Source organism: Nyctibius grandis, chromosome 9 (genome assembly GCF_013368605.1).
Source record: "Nyctibius grandis isolate bNycGra1 chromosome 9, bNycGra1.pri, whole genome shotgun sequence".
NCBI lineage: Eukaryota > Metazoa > Chordata > Aves > Nyctibiiformes > Nyctibiidae > Nyctibius > Nyctibius grandis.
Window position 1 is genome coordinate 19,502,563 of NC_090666.1, and position 7,816 is coordinate 19,510,378.

A 7,816-nucleotide genomic window follows, 5' to 3' on the forward strand; every position below is an offset into this window, starting at 1 on the left:
TTTGCTTGTAGGAAATCACTGCCAAATTAATCTTGTGCTATCCTTGGTCAAGTCCAGATTCATTCTGTTCAAGTCAAAGAGAGTGCTGCCCTCCAGTTCTTGACAAACAGAGCTTACAGGTTCGGCGTGAGTTAACAGTGGTGTACCCAGGGCAGTACAGTGACTGACAAAGCAGGAAACACTAACCTGGTGCCTATATTCGCTAGCAAGAGCAACTACAAAGTGAATTAAAACAGGTCTGATAAGCAAGGTCTGTGTGCTGAGGCTACTGGTTTGTGGGTTTGGGGTTTTTTGTTTGGGTTTTTTGGTTGGGTGTGTGTTTTTTTTTTTTATTTTGGTTTGGTTTTAAACTGTGAGTAATTTGTGACACTTTATTTAAACCCACACCATTACTTACAGCTGCTCCAAATGGTTGCAATCATGCATTTAATAAAGTTCCCAGAGCTGGGTCTGTTTTTTTCCCCTCCTTTTTTGCACACAAACAAAAATGCAACCTCAGTGTTCCCTATTAGTTTACTCTCATGTCATTATCACTAATGCAAACACCACTAAAATACAGGGGGATGTACTTGTTTAATCTGTAGTATCTAGCAGCCATGCACAAATAGCAAGGGACCTACTCTCACTTCCAAATTTAATGTCAAATTTTTAATGAAAATACTGGTAAATTGTAAAATTTATTCAGACGGAGACAGACTTGATATGCAGCCATTGGCATATTTCCAACAGCTGTTCAGACACAGAATTAATTTTTAAGTAGCTTCTTACTTGCTTGGAATAAAAAGAGCCGGCAGAAGGCCCTTTAATGTGATTACTCTGAACCCAAAATTTCCTTCAGTTTTATTAGGAATAATATGTACTTATATCATTCAGCGGTCCTGGTGTCACTGATACACTACATCTACTTCATACATGGTTTTTTTCCTAGACTTGAGAAAGAGTGTATAGAAGTTAAGCTTAAATGGGAGAAAAACAAACAGGAGCCACAGAATAGATCACATATGAAAATCAGGACAATGCTGAGTTTTCACAGAATCACACAGAATCACAGAATCAGCCAGGTTGGAAGAGACCTCAGGGATCATCGAGTCCAACCGTTGCCCTGACACCACCCTGTCAACTAGACCATGGCACTAAGTGCCATGTCCAGTCTTTTCTTAAACACATCCAGAGATGGTGACTCCACCACCTCCCTGGGCAGCCCATTCCAATGTCTAATAACCCTTTCTGAAAAGAAATTCTTCCTGATGTCCAACCTGAACCTCCCCTGGCGAAGCTTGAGGCTGTGTCCTCTTGTCCTATCGCTAGTTGCCTGGGAGAAGAGGCCAACTCCCACTTCACTACAACCTCCCTTCAGGTAGTTGTAGACTGCAATAAGGTCACCTCGGAGCCTCCTCTTCTCCAGGCTAAGCAACCCCAGCTCCCTCAGCCATTCCTCATAGGTCAGACCCTCCAGACCCTTCACCAGCTTGGTCTGGTTTATCATTGTGTTAGTTTTATCATTGTTTTATCAAGTTATCAAGTTTTATCATTGATACTAAAGGAGCATGTCCCAGAGCTTGTAATTGCATGAAGGCGTCACTATGGCAAGCTTACTTTTTCTCACTGTATGAGAAAAAGTAAGCTTTATAAGTTCTGTCTACTGCTGTATATGAGTAGTAGACAGAACTGCATTATTAATGAAGAAATATTTTTCTTCATCTAGCTATTTGGGTTTTTTTTAATGCCCACTTGGGAAGTTCTTTGATTACTGATGAATGCAGAATATGGCTATTCTCTTTGGAATGGAAATTAGATGGACCAAATTAAAGCCTCCCACAGGAGGCATCTGTCCCTTTTATGCATTATTTACATTTTCTATACTGAAACTTGATGATATTGTAAAGTTGGAAATACAAATAAAGTTTTGAAAACTTAATCTAGATAAATACTTCATTACTATGAACTGTAGCAAATCCTGTTTGTATAACAGGTTTTTGTATAATGCAGTTAAGTTATTATTTTGCTTTCAGAGAACATCTGGAAAATTGTTTACTGTACAAATACAAGCACTTGTACACTGCACTTATATTCAGTATTTTATAACACCATGAAGACTTCTTTGCAAGAAATCTAATTTTACACAAATAAATGTAATGCTTATGACTGAAATAAGTGCAACAGCATGTGAACATTTCATGACTAACTTGAATTTAGTTACTATAATGCAAACACCAGTAACAGGATCCAAAAAAGTTGAATATATCTCTGTATCAAAAACATTGAGCAAAAAAAAATTTTATTAAAATTAGTACACTCATAACACCATGGGAATAAATGTAAAAGCACAGGATTACACAGGACACCACTGATTGGCTTGAAGCACACAGAATAGAGTCACAAAACTAGACCTTTTCAGAAAATCCTACAACATGTATCATGTTGACCTGCATCCCTCAAACAAAACTGGAAGTTATATCCATGTCTGCTCCCTTTAACTCCACCAACTGAGGAATTCAAAAATCTAAGATAACTTCCAGTTACAAAATCTGGGTAATCAAGCCAACAATTGCTATTCATCGAGGCCTAAATTTTCACAAAACTGTTTTGATCAAAAGTGCTGTCTAAACACCTAACTTCAAGCCAGACGCTTCTGTTGCTTGAATTATTGTCTTTTAGAGAATTTAGAGCAAATCACAGAATGGGTTTACCATGCAAGATCTATTCAGCAAGTGATTTTACTGATCCAGATAAAGAGCCATCAAAAGCTTTCAAGGTAAGCTGAGCTCTTAAGTAGAAAAACACTTTAAAATAGAAAAAAAAACCACAAAACAAAACAAACAAACTAAAAAAAAGACAACAAAAAAACACAACAACAAACAAACAAAAAAAAACACAACCAAAAAAACAACCAGAACACCACACCCACAGATCTTGCGGAAAAGCCTTAGTTGGGATTAAAAAAAAAACAATCAGTTGAAAGCCATTCCAGCTGTATTAAAATAGTATTATCTGAGCTTGCCTCACAAAAAAAACACTGTATTGCAACAAGCTGAAACAGTAAGAAAGTTTTATCTAGAACATTTTGATTTTTCAGTGGAATCCACTGATCTAGTTTCTCCAAACCAGCAGACTTTTTCAGAGTGTGCCATCTGAGACCGTATGCCACTACTAATGAAAAAAACGCATATAGCATTTAGGGTATCTGATGGTTTATTTGTGTAACCAAGCTACCCATTTATAAGACACAGCCTATTATGTACAACCATAAGCTTTTCCTTTTCATTAAGCTCCTCAGCTTAACACAGAGATTTACTTGTCTACAATTATACATGTAAAATAAAAAAGCCATGCTTCTAAATACAGTAAAATGCAAAAAAAATATTTACTGTCGTGAATCATGCACTTAAAAACTGAAGTATTCATTTGAAGCACATATCAGGCAGAAAGATTAAAAACTCTGCAATAGCTTCTATTCACAGCAGTTCTTCCAAACATGAACTCTGACAGGTTGGTGATCCTCTTTTCCTCCAGCAGTTCAGCACTCAGAATGCCATGGTGCACTGAAAGAACTAGAAAAAGAAGTAACAGGCAATTCAGTGTTTGGAGATATTGGAAGTGTGACAAGTACAGTTACATTAACCATCAGTGAGATTCAAAAGGAATGGCCTACTTCCATCCTGACAGAGGGACCCATTAGTTTAAATATTAGAAATAACTTATCTACTACATGAAAAGCACTCACAAAATTGTATGAACAGGTAGTCAAGGCTGTTTCTGCTTTTGGATTTTGAGCAACAAAACTCATTCCTCAATCTCATTTCATAGTATTAGTTAGCACATGTCCAAAAATTCTTTAGTCAGCTGAACAGTTCACATCAGTTCTACATTCTACTGATAACTTCCACAATCTGCTGTGGTAATCCAGCAATCACTACCCATAGCAATAAAGTAGTTATACCACTAACAAGCAGGACTATCCACAGTAATAATCTGCAGTAGAATAGAAGAGCAGTGAATACCAACTAAAGAATGATGCTTTCAATATTAAGATGCAAATTGAATTATATGTTAATACTAAGATAAATTATTTTTACAGATATTTTGATGATTTCATTACAGTTGTATGCATTAAGTTACACCATCATGAATGATGACCATACCTTTATCTTAATTTTCCTTTTGAGAAACTGTGAAAGTTTAATGGAAACTCTGATTTCTAATGCTCATACTGATGGTGGTCAGTTTAACACGAATGAAGCCACTCTGTAAAATTGCAAAGTGCAAGACATGCAAATCAGATAAAGCAGTTACTGAAGCTGGAAATAATACACCTCCATAACCAGTATCTACACCCCATTATAAATGCTCAAACAAAACTAGTATTAAAAGTTATCAGTTTATAGAATTCAAAAATTCAAGTTTCTCATAATCACCAACAGGTTCAAAGTGATACCAAAATTCCACTAAAGTCTTAATATGTACACGGATATATCGTACATGGATATCATAACTCTGCAAGTTTCTAATCTGAATGCTGAAAGGGTAATTAAAAAAAAGAATCAGAAGTTTGTAATTGGTATTATTTTTAATAATTAGTTTTGGCAATGACAGTGACCAGGAATTCATTTTATTTTAATCCAATTTAAAAATGAAACAAGAAACATTCGAGTAGCTAAAAACTAATACTGATACTAAAAACACCCTTTTTTTTTTTTAGTAAGTCAATGTATCTTTTGGTTCTGTAGCAGACAATCTTGGAGCAGCCTCCTTAACATAAGCACCTAATTTTGAAGGGTGACAGAATTAGATAAGGCATGAAAGCGCAGTCTTCTCAACTTTGCACCTCAGAAGGCAAGGCAGTTGTGGTAACCTCTTTTTAACATTGAGCTACACTCGCCTGGCTGCCATAGCAAAACACTCGGTATCTTACAACAATAGGTCCCACTGATTCCAGACTGCATTAGATCTCTCGGCATCTACTTCTTCATCCTGTAGAACAAATGTACCTATTTGCCACAGTTGACAATTCACATTTAACTTGCAAAACTCATCAGTGAGTATTAATGCATTAGATTACCCGTAGCAATACCTAAAATGTTCTTACATTGTTAAATAGTCACCATAAGAGAAGAGCAACTGATCTAAATGGGAAGCAGTAAGCAGAATTCTCTGCTTAAAGTATATCAATAGCAGTGAGAACATAAAACAGGTAATTAAACATCCACTAAACATATTCAAAAATACTATTAAAGTTATTATCATTTTCTAATGTAGAATTTATACATGAAGATAATCAGCAAGTTGATTAAAATTATGACACCTTTATTTTCAATACTTAGTATCCAAATTGTTAGCATCTCTACTTTGAAATAATTAATAGATGCTTTTCTTTTTATCCATCAAACCTCCTCATTATTCACCTAGTGCAGGGATGTTATGCAGAAATAGAAGCACAGAGGTCCAGAATCTATGCAATTTAAAATATAAAGAGAAATAAAGAAGCCCCTCTAATCTAAAAAAGGTCACTCCCGTGTAATTGGAGATCTTCCAGTACATTGCTTCTGCATATCCATGTTCTTGAGAAGGTGCATGTCTGCATCACAGAAGCCAGAACCATCTCATAACCTGTGGGACTGTGCACATGACCTCTGTGAATCCTTGCCACCTTCCATTAGTCTTTTTCCCCATTTTGATCTACTGAATTCCCTGACTATTACTTCTTTTAACACGTGACACTGCAGTGGTCATATTACCATCTCTAAGCCACATAAATGCTAACACAGACTCTTAGAATACAGCAACTCCTATCACTATCTATTAATAACATTATAAAAATATCTACAGCATATAATACTTCCTTTTTAAAAAACACCATGTAACTTCTCAAAGCCAGCACACCCCATACATATCTACAAAAAATAGGTTTAGTTTCACAACATTTATGAGCCTGCCCTCTATTCTAAAAATTGTATGATCTTAAAGAACACAAATGTCGGATTTAGGACCTCATGCTAGAAGAAATACATTGCAATACACGCATCAACCATTCTGGATACCCCAGCTCCTTGGGATGCTAACCTGTGAAGTTACATGTCTGCATTATACTTTCCTAGCCAAGGTCCATATGCAGTGCACAACAAAGTTCATCGAAATCCTAGTCTCGAAAGTTTCACAACTGGCTTTTTAAGCTCTGTTATCTGCATACAGAATTATAGCACTAACATGTATAATAAAAACAGTGAACCTAAAGAAGAAACACTATTTCAAGATGGCAGTGAGAATCTGATTTCTTTTTAACTAACAATGGCAAAGGAGAATCACACAAAGATCCAGTTTGCTTAAGCAATATGGAAGTGACTGAACACCAGTGTCATGAAAACTAAGCAACAAGCCTCTGCAGTGACTGTATTTACAGTGAGTAGCTAAACAATTTAGAAAAATATTTTCATCTCTTATGCATCAACCAAAAGTACTTGAGCAGCTTTCCTTTTGCTCAAGGACACTCATGCAAACAGTACCCAATTCTTATCCATTTCCCTTCGCGCTGCAGTTCTTTTAAGTGCGTTCCCATTTTCTAACGACTACTAGTGCTTCCAGCTGGGAAAACAGTCCCTCCTACAACGCTGTTTTTACAAAACGTAGTGTAGTGTCCATGATCATTGCAGCCCCCCACAGGGCACAAGAAACGCCAAATATGATGAAACTTTGTGTAAGGGCAATACCCACGTCAAAAATGCATCCCAGCACCTGGGCAGCTCCTGAGCAGCGACCCCGGCCCTTCGGACGCCCCCAGCTTCTCCTCGGCTGCAGCCCTGCCCCCGCCCGCCTCCCCTCAGACACCTCCGCCTCGACTGCGGCTCCGCCAGGAGAGCGGCCCCGCTCCGCAGCCAGCGCCGGAAGGAAACCCTTTCCTCCGTCACCCTCCACCGCAGCCCAGCCTGCCCGTGTGCGCGGCAGAGAAGGGCGGCCGGAACCCCCCCCGCCAGTCGCCCCCGAGCAGGCGCGGAGGGCCGGGACGGAGCCCTCTGGGCCGCACAGAGAGCGCGGCCCCACCGGGCCCGAAGGCAAGGCGCTGCAGGGGCGGGGGGGGCGGCACCAGCAGCACACACGCATCCCGCGGTTGCTGGGAGGGACCCGCAAGGGCCGCAACGCCGCCACCCCAGCAACGCCGCGCCGGCCCCGGCCCAACCTATTGGCCAGCCGGAACCCCGCCCACCGGCTGGGCCCGCGAGGCCCGGCCGGCCGCTGGGGGTGCGCGCGTGCGCGGCACGGCCCGGGCGTTCCCGCTGCGCGGCCTTAGGCGCGGCCCGTCCCTCAGGGCGGCCCCACGGCGGCAGCGCCCTTCTGGGAAAAGCAGCCCTAAGCGTAGGTAATAGCAGCCACAGCACCCGTGGTGTTTTGGCGTGTGCTTCAGCCTTTGCGTCAGAGCCGTCTCCCCAGCTGTACGCGTGGACTTTAACGGCGCGGAGAAGGGCACCGTGCCGCTTCATTGCCCAGCCGCCCGGTGAGGGAGGCCTTGTGCTCCTCCCCTGCCTCTGCCAGAGCCCCTGTGAGTAATTTCAGTCACGTCTGAAAGCGACAGAGGCCTCAAAAATCACTGAGTTTATAAGGAGTGTAAACATCCAGCTCGAGGAGAGCCAAGGGAGTCAGGATGCTTGGATTGTCAATGGACAGAGTAGGAGCTCAGCCATCGTCTGTGCAACCTAGCAGTAGCAGGAGTAACATCAAGTAGCATTGGCGGTTTTTCCCTCTAAATAAGTCACAAGTGGATTTTTAATGTCTGGAAACTCTTGAAACCTATAAAGGATTGTTGTGGTATAAATACACCAGGCCT

The 7,816-nt window shown here is 40.6% G+C and overlaps 1 long non-coding RNA gene across 2 annotated transcripts; it reads right to left on the reverse strand.

Annotated features, from left to right (window-relative positions):
• Positions 1-2,312: 2,312 nt before the first annotated feature.
• Positions 2,313-7,131, reverse strand: LOC137667325 (uncharacterized). Of its 2 annotated transcripts, none has more exons than XR_011048780.1 (4): positions 6,709-7,131; positions 4,913-4,971; positions 4,143-4,245; positions 2,313-3,551 (listed from the first exon to the last, which is right to left on the reverse strand). It is a non-coding gene; the product is annotated as an uncharacterized lncRNA (long non-coding RNA). The 2 variants fall into 2 exon arrangements; XR_011048781.1 differs by having other exon boundaries at positions 4,880-4,971.
• Between the last annotated feature and the right edge of the window lie 685 nt (positions 7,132-7,816).